The sequence below is a fragment of the Grammomys surdaster genome, unplaced genomic scaffold, assembly GCF_004785775.1.
Source record: "Grammomys surdaster isolate TR1022 unplaced genomic scaffold, NIH_TR_1.0 125767, whole genome shotgun sequence".
Classification (NCBI taxonomy): Eukaryota; Metazoa; Chordata; class Mammalia; order Rodentia; family Muridae; genus Grammomys; species Grammomys surdaster.
The window spans coordinates 2,757,163-2,765,895 of NW_021620598.1; the positions used below are offsets into that span (position 1 = coordinate 2,757,163).

At 52.5% G+C, this 8,733-nt stretch overlaps 1 long non-coding RNA gene across 1 annotated transcript in view; it reads left to right on the top strand.

The window, feature by feature from the left end:
• The first annotated feature begins 566 nt into the window (after nt 1–566).
• LOC114639915 overlaps nt 567–8,733 on the top strand; it is a 51,121-nt gene continuing 42,954 nt past the window's right edge. The window contains exon 1 of the long non-coding RNA XR_003714076.1: nt 567–728. This is a non-coding gene — a long non-coding RNA (uncharacterized LOC114639915). The remainder of the gene's footprint in view (nt 729–8,733) is intronic.

The following is an 8,733-nucleotide window of genomic DNA, read 5'->3' on the forward strand; positions in this document are numbered from 1 at the left end:
CCCATGGGGATGCTGGGAACACACCGTAAACCCACGGAGGCCAAAGTGTCTCTGGGCTCTCAGAATAGGTGCCATGCTTTCTTAGCTAGCCCCTGGCTCCACCCACTGTGTCCCTAGCCCCATGCCAGGTAGGTAACCAGGCTCCAACACTAAGCTCTTCCCTGTGACCTGTGTAAACTTGACTCTGTTACAAAGAACTGAAATGAAGTGGCTCACTTAACAGAGAGAGGTGCCAACCAGCCACTACCACTCACTTTTGTGGAAGAAAAGAACGTAGCCTTCCTTACCCCACCCTCATCCACGTCCAGATTGGGGTCTGGGCCCTTCTTATTTTCCCCTTAGGGAAAAAAGACAAAACGAAACAAAAAGGCTCTCGGGTATCATTTCAAGTTCTAAGGCTTTCTGAGCGGCGCCTGTCCTCGCGGCCGTCATTCTTTCTCCTGTCTCCCGGCCAGGCTGCTTTCTGTCTTTGTTGCCAAGCTCAGACGTCGCTCCTGAAACCCAGCCCAGCCTCTGCGAAGCCCGGAAACTTCGAGTTCAGCGACTGTGCACGAAGTTGGAGCGGCGAGGCCAGAGAGAGGGGCATCAGTACCCGGAGCTGCGCGAGGTCATGACCAGGATTACAGCAAAGCCTACTTCTAGGGACCTCCAGACAGACCTGGCGGTAGCCATGAACTTGACCCCGTGCTCCTCCTCCCGCCTGCATCGCCCCAGCTCCGGTTGACCTGGTAAAGCGCTCCGCCCTCTGCTCGGCCTAAGCCGCGGTCTGGGGTGGGTTTAGCGGCTGAAGCTGGAGTGAACAGCCAGGGGCACGCGTTGGGGCCGCCCTGGGGTGCATTCTGGGTTCTAGCCTGTGCAGTCCAGCCTCGCACAAAGGAAGGCTGCAGAGTTAGGCCGGGAATGCTCCTCTGAGACAGTTTCCTTCCTGCAGCCAGAGCTCTTAAAGGGAAAAAAAAGATCATGCACTTAGGCTCTCTGCTGGGTGTTTTTGTTGCACATGACCCCCTTTGGGGTACAGGGGGAGGAGTTAGCCTTCCTGGACTGGGCTAGCCAGAGGCAGCAGAGTCAATTGGGGCTTCACTGCCAGAATGGTGGTGGACATTGTTTTGGATGCCCGCCCCCCACCCCCACCCGCGAAAAGACCTGAGCTATTTTCCTGTAGCCTGAAAAGTAGAAAGGTAGTCACTGTAAGGCTACCTGAGGTCAGCCAGGGTGTAAGTGGGCCTAGCCAGTGCTAGAGACACAGGCAGCTGTGGACAGAGGGTCTAAGGGGGGAGAAACACATCAGGACCCTGGAGAGCCTGGTCTCTAGGTTCAGCCTCTGAGACCACTTGTGGACCCCACTTCTCAGCACCATTCCCCTTTACCTGAAATAAGTGCTTGCCTGAAGAATGACCTGGTATGTGTGCATGAGGAGTCCCCGTGGGGTTGAACTCTACACCCCAATCTACAGACAGTGGCAAGCTCCCAGAGATCTGCCCTGGGCCAGCAAGACTATAACCAGGCACCCCAGACATTGCAGAGATTATTGGCTAACTACTACTTGGCCGATGTTGGTCAAGTCCCCAGCTGTCTAGAGGTCAGCCCTAACCCACAGTTGTCCCTTGGGCACCTGGGACCACAGAACCTGTAGGGAGTTTGGGGGTAGGGGAAACCCAGGTATGAACTAGAGATCTGGCACCCTTAGTCCCAGTAAGCTACCTGTCCTCAATACCCTGCTCCCCCTAGCAGGTTCTCAAACAAGAGTCTGGAGAGAAGAATGCCAGATCTTCATAAAATTGAAAGTATTCCATGGCCAGGCAGTGGTGGCATATTGCCTTTAACCCCAGCACTCAGAAGGCAGAAACAGGTAGATCTCTGTGAGCTCCAGGACAGCCAGGGCTACACAGAGAAACCCTGTCTTGAAAAACAAATGAAAGAAAGAAAGAAAGAAAGAAAGAAAGAAAGAAAGAAAGAAAGAAAGAAAGAGAAAAAGTATTACAGGACAAGGAAATGTCATCTTCCAGCTTGGGCTCTTGTACGTTCATGTGAAGATACTCGTGTTAAAAAGCAGGCTTTCTGGTGTCTTGGCAACTTAGTCAGAGCCTTGAGAAGGAAGCCACCTAGATCGGGGAGGCGGGTTTGTGCTCATTCACTATACTTCATGGAGAAGTTGAGTTGCCCTCTCAGGCTGGATTTGACTGTGTGAGATTCCAAAGCTAAAAATCTCCCTCTAAACAAGATTCCCGGCACTGGAGAGATTGCTCAATGGTTAGCTTCCTAGCTGGGCATAGTGGCAATATAGCTTTAATCCTAGGGCTCAGGAGGCAGAGGTAGGTGGCTCTCTGTGAATTCAAGGCCAACTTTGTGTACATAGTGAGTTCTAGAACAGCCAGGGCTATGTAGGGAGTCTCTGTCTCAAAACACAGAAACAAGCAGAAAGAGAGCGTGCTGCTCTTGAGAGGAAGGGTTCCAGTGTTTGGTTCCTAGCATCCACTTTTGGTAGCTCACAACCACCTGTAATTCCAGCTCTAGGGGATCTGATGGACCTCTTGTGGACTCCACAGGCACTTACCACACACACCACTGATACACACACATGATTGCACACACACACACACACACACACACACACACACACACACACTTCTTTTCTTCTTTCTCTCTCTCTCTTTTTTTTTTTTGAAGAAAAGATTCCAAACCTATCTTGACCCCATAGCTCTGCTCAGTCAGTGCCCACGATGCTCAGATGTCACAAGGGAGACAGGATGCAGGAAGCAGGTCTGAATTTGAACTTTGTTTATATCCCAGGCCGTCAGAGACATGGTGTTGACTGCCTGGGCATTTGTGTCCTGTCACCCTGGCAGGGTCAGCTTTGTATCCCAGCACTACCGCCATCCTAGTGGAATAACACTCGCATGGGCATCCATATCCTCACTGGTTAAAGAGTTAGGACTCATGCTCTCTGAGAGGGTCAAGATGATATTTGCATCTTCTTGCTAAGTTCCCTGCAAGCACCCACCAGTCACTCAGAAATCAGAGCCCCTGATACCCTATGGGTGATCAAGAGCCCAGGCTCCTGTCTCCTCTCTTGGGTCATCTGTCTTTGAGGCTGCCCACAAAGTTCTCTCCTGCATCGGATGCCTTTCCTCTCACTTTTTTGGTGGTTTTTTCCTTCTCTTGTCTCCTTCTACTGAGCCCCTCCCTGAGGGGACTGAGAGGCAGAGGAGAAGCTGTTCTGAGTAGTACCAGCCTCAAGATAAGGGTCTCTACACCCACGCCCCAACCAGAGTATCTCTTTTCTGGACAGTGCCCAGGTCACAGGCCCTATGGTCTGTTGAATGCCTGCAGAGACAGGCAACTCTCTACTTCTCTGTGGATGCTGTTGTATTGCTATTGAAGGAAAACTTCCAGGTACCCTTCAACAGTACTTGAGGGGGAACAAAGATAAGGGGCAGGAGAAGCACTCCTAAGAAGGTCCTGAGAACATAGACTCATTTCCCTCTCTATTATTTATTATTTAAAAACCTGAGCCTCGTTTCCCATTTTTGCCAGCATTCCATTTGGGAATGCCAGGTCTGTGTTGGTGACCCCCACTTATCTCCTAACAAGAAAGTCTCTTTCCCTGGGGACAACACTTATCTACTGTAGTTTTGTGGAGTTGGATTCCCAATTTTGGAAAAATCTGGATGAAAAATAAGAAAAAAAGGGGGGGTCATGAAGTGGTAGAGCAGCAAATCTGGGAGCCACATGCAGAGAAGGGACATCGAGGTCTGGCTGTGTGGAGCCCTGTGTACTTCGTCTCAGCCTCTGTGTACTGTGACGCCTCAGTGGAGCAAGGAAGCGTGTTCAAAATTTCAAGATGGTGACAGTGGTGGATTTAACAGAATGTAGGGCCCTTCTGAACTCAGGTGCTGGCTGAATACTGGGCCCGTGTGGTAGCTGATGGTCCCAAGCCACAGAGTCAAGGCTGTGCCTTGTACTCCTTCATGCTGTGGCTCGGGACGACTGTAGGCAGCCAAACTGAAGGCTCATTGTTCCTTTTCCTAGGTGTGTGTGTGTGTGTGTGTGTGTGTGTGTGTGTTTGTGAGTGTTCTGTGGTAAACCTAGATTATTTTGGATCCTCCCTCCAAAAGAAAACCATCTATTTATTACCTTTGAATCCACAGAGTGCACCCGCTGGAAACAGCTTACACACCGTCCACGGGAACCAAACACACTAGTGTCTGTTTTATACTACACCTCATGTGTAGTTCACTAAGTAACTGATCTCAGCTCTTGGCCTACATCAAATGACACAGCACTACAAACCAATTGTCATGGCTAAAGGGAGATCCCTGGGTGCATTTCTCCACCTAGTCCCTCATCACTGGACATGAAGATTCTTCCCAGACTCCTTTGCTGTTAACCACAGCACAGAAAGCACACACGCCCTACTTCCCAAGGCTGTAAGCCCATTCACAGGAGCCCCTGTCAGTCTGCTAAGGCAGAATTTTTAGTTTTGGAAGCTTCTCGAGGGTATCTGAAGTTTCATCTGGCCCAAGAGCTTCAGTCCCCAGACTTTTGTGGGTGACAGACCGATGTCATAACCATGGCACCTACAGTGGTCCTTTTATCCAGTGTCGTAGGAATCACATGCTGGCCACAGAATGTCCTGTTGCTCTTATGGTAGGAGACCACAGGAATGCTCACAGAGCTGACAGTACCCCTCCATCCCGGTATCATCAAACTAAGGAAAGGATATGGGAGACCACAGATGGGGAAGTAGGCTTTCTGGACCCCGGGACTCATTGGATAGAGTTGAAATGAAATAACTTGGTGGCCACTCATGGACAGTGTTCAGTAAATGATCTGTGTCTGTGGAGTGGCCATGCTGTCTACCTGGGTCCTTGCATTGTTCTCCACCCTCGCGGCCACTGAGGTTGTCACCAGAATAACCAGGGGGGTTAGAAATCTGGTGGAGGTCTTGCTGGGCTGAAAGCAAGGTGCTGGGTGGCTGTTCTGCAGGGGAAAGCCGTTGCCCCCACTTTGAGGGATTGGAGGAACGTTTATGGAGTGACTACTGTGTGTCAGGTTCTTCATGACCTCAACCTTGTGGGATGGAAAGAGTGGCCCCCTCGATGAAGCCTGGGTGTACCCTATGTTTGTTTTTTGTTTTTGTTGTTGCCGTTTGTTTTTTCCATCCTCTGATGGCTGCCTAGATTCCTTAGCTCCTGCCCCCAATGCCGGCAACTCTCTCTGACTAAAGGGCTTATGGGTAGTCCAGGCCAACCTTCTATTCCAGGTTCTTAGCTTCATCATGCCTTCAGTCCCCTTTGTCTTGAAAGGTGACAGCCTTTGTAGTCTTGAGAGGCTGAGCTCTGAGTATCTCAGGGCCATTATCCTGTCCAGCAAGGGTAGGGTCAGGAGTAACCCTCTTCTCACCTCTCTTCTCCCTCTCCTCCCTACCCCTCCTGCTCCTTTTCCTTCTCTTCTTTCCTGCTTTGAGTATGAACTTAAGATCAGGGAAGCCAGGGACACAGAAACCCGGCCCCAGAGCAGACACCCCTCCCTATTCTTGATACCCTGTCTTCAGAGACACCAGCTTCAAAACTTTCTCAGTACTGTCAGAAGGAATCTGGGGCAGGGGGACACTATGGAGTGTTTTGTGTGTATCAGGTTCCACTTCATTTCCTCAGCCCCTGTGAGATGGAAAGAACAGCCCCCTCAAACTGGCAGAATGCAGCAGCTTGTCCACAGAGGACCCTCATCTCCTGCAGAGAACCCTGGAGGCCTGGGGTTGGCAGAGAAGCAGATGTAGCTGGAACTGTCCCATGGTCAGGAAGCTAGGGTCCCCGCATCCCAGCAGAGCCTGTCTGCTTGCTCACTGAAGGCTAGAAAGAACCCAGAGCCACCTCTCATGGTGACACCCAAGAAACAGGCTTAGAGAGGAGTATTGATTTTTTTCCAAAGACACAATCACTGGGGTGTTCTTCTGCTAGGGCTTTCATCTGCCTAGACCTCCTTCTCCCACTTTTTTACAGGGACACTGCACATGTGTAGTCTCTGGCTGCTGGTTCAGAGTAACAGTCATATTAGGGGCAGGGTGACCCACCTTTGAGGGTGTCTTGTTACCTTGCTACCCCCTGGACAGGCACCAGTCCACTGTACCTGTTCGTGATTACAAGCCAGGGTGTGGGGTGGGGCTGCTCCAAGTTCAAATCTAGTGACCCTATTTTGGAGCAACTGATCATTCTATATCTAGATTCGCCTATCTGCTACTGGGCATGGTAGATACTCCCCCCCCCCCGCCAGGATTCCCCTCTCCAGGAGGTCCTTGCCCAAGGATAATCTGTACATACCCAAGGGCAGTGGGTACTCATGGCCATAGGATTCAGGTCAACCTCACAGCAAACTGACTGCTGTTTGGGGTCCTCCAAACTTGTTTTTTTTTGGGGGGGGTGGGCAAGCTTCCTGTTGGAGGCTTCCCAGGCCCCACCATTGCTCATCTCAAAAACAAACATCCTTAGACCTCAAGAAGGCCCCCTGGTCAGCCAGAAACTATACTATATTGTCTCAACCCTATGGGGGCCCGATACCAGTCATAGATAGTACCTTTCCCATTTTACAGTTGGGCAGACTGAGGTTAAGGACTCAAGTCAAACATCTGGCAAGGTCACAGCTGACTCACAGTGATGGCTGGGCCCCAACCCTAGGGCTGTGGCCTTCGGGTATATAGTCTTTCCTCTCTCACTTAGCCTGCAGCCCTAGGCTATCCAGAAGGGCCACAGGCCTCCTGTCTCATTGGCAGAACAGGCTGTCTGCTCTCATGGCCAGATATGGAGAAGCTTCTGGATTTGGAAGGGACTTGTATGTGTTTTAGGGGCCCTGTGAACGGAGCCCCATTGCAGCTTGCATGTGAAGATGGAGATGCCCATGGAGAAGGCTGTCTCAGCCTGAAGTATCCCACCGGGTATCTTGGACATAGCAGAATTCTTGTGTGTGTGAGCCATATTGGAACATAGGAGAAACTTCCTGGGCAACGTCTGGAGTTAGGTGGCCCTGGACACAGGAAGGTGGCCAATGTGGGCACCAGCAGGGTCCCTTCAAACCATCTGCAGCAGTGCCCCCTCTGGGCCTGGCATGGGAGGAGTTAAGCCGCTGTGGGTACCTTGGCACCGTCGCACTGACCAGAATGTCCGGCTCCCCGCCCCCACAGCTTTTCTTCCTTTTTGCCTTTTTCCTTCTTAATTAATCATACGCTGCTGCCCAATTTAAATATGGAAATAGCCAAGCTGAGGCTCTGCAATTATTCATGAAGCCGGGCCTGCTGTCCAGGCTCTTGGGCTGCGGGGAGCATCATGGCTTCGCCTCCTTTCTGTGAAATTATGTGCACAAAGGCAGCTCCTTATCTGGGTGTGTGAACTAAATAAATAAATAAGGGCTTTTGTTTGTTTGCGGGCTCCCGCACATGACTGTTTTGACTAAATCACTCGTGTTGTCTGCGCCTTTATGGGACTCAGGAGACAGGGAGTGGGATGATGGGGGGGGGGGGTGGCGAGGGCCGGAGGGGGGTTGGCCGCCGGGCACCTGGGGCTCGCTCCCTCCCTTGGCACCAGCTTCACTCCAGCATCCCCCTACACACACTCCGCTGGAAAGTTCGCCCTGCTCGGGCTGGGCTCCCAGGCAGCCTGGCACAGTGCCAGGCTCGCCGCAGAGCGCGGGCAGCAGGGTGGGGCGAGCGGCAGAGGCGCGGAGGACGTGGCTGGGCGCCCTGGGCACGAGCAGGACCCGAGGCCAGGGGCCAGGGGCCCAGAAGGTGAGGGCACTCTGGGTGGGAGCAGGGTGAGCCATGGGGGTGGGCAGGCAGTGCAGCCCGGCTGGGAGCAGGCCTTGTGGGAAGACATTGGCTGGCGAAGAACCATGGCAGTACCAGGCCGCCAGCATGCAGCATGTCTTGCCCGCCCCAAGCCGGAGGTTGCAGCCTGGGATGGGGGGGGGGGGTGGCTGCGTGTGCATGGGGCCTTCTCAGGAGCAGCAGTCACGAAGTGGAGCCTAGGCTGCAGGGCTGTAGCCCAGCCCAAGAAGGCCAAGCTAGGCAGGCGGGGCCCAGGGCTGTCAAGGAGAAAAACATCCCAAGACCTGCAAATTGCTGCTCTCAGCTGCCCCCCCCCTCCCACTCCTCCTGGGGGTGAAAAAAAAAAAAGCAGTGCTTCCTCTAGAGGCGGATGCAAACGGATGCAGAATTTTAACCATCTCCTGCATCAACCAGGCCTTCTCCAAGCAAAGTTTGCGGGGGGAACTAGGCAGTGACACCATGGGAAAGGGGTTGTGGAGAGCCCACATGCCTTTTCTGTGAGATACTGGGAAGCCAAGGCTTCTTCAGTATCTTTTCCAGAGCCAGGGTCTGGAGCAACGCTGAGGGTGTGGGTTTCAGGACATACTGTCTGGTTCCTGCACAGGCCTGGTGCATCATGGGTGGTGGCAGGGTGCCAGTCATTGGCCCTGTTATTACCAGGCCTGGGCTTTGCTCTTGGGGTTGAAGGTGTTGACCAGGCCCTCTTGGAAACCGGATGGGAAGACAGTGGTCTCAGTTCCTACTGCCGTGGGCCCTCAGTGGGATATTGAGCGTTTCTCCTAGCTGATTTTTGTGCTTTAAAAATGTTCCCGAATGCTTTCTGGTGGCTGGTGGGGGCCTCCCCCATTGTCTATCTAGGGAGAAAGGGAATAGATTCTAGGGAACAGTGGTCGGGGTGCTCCCGGAAGGGAAGTTTG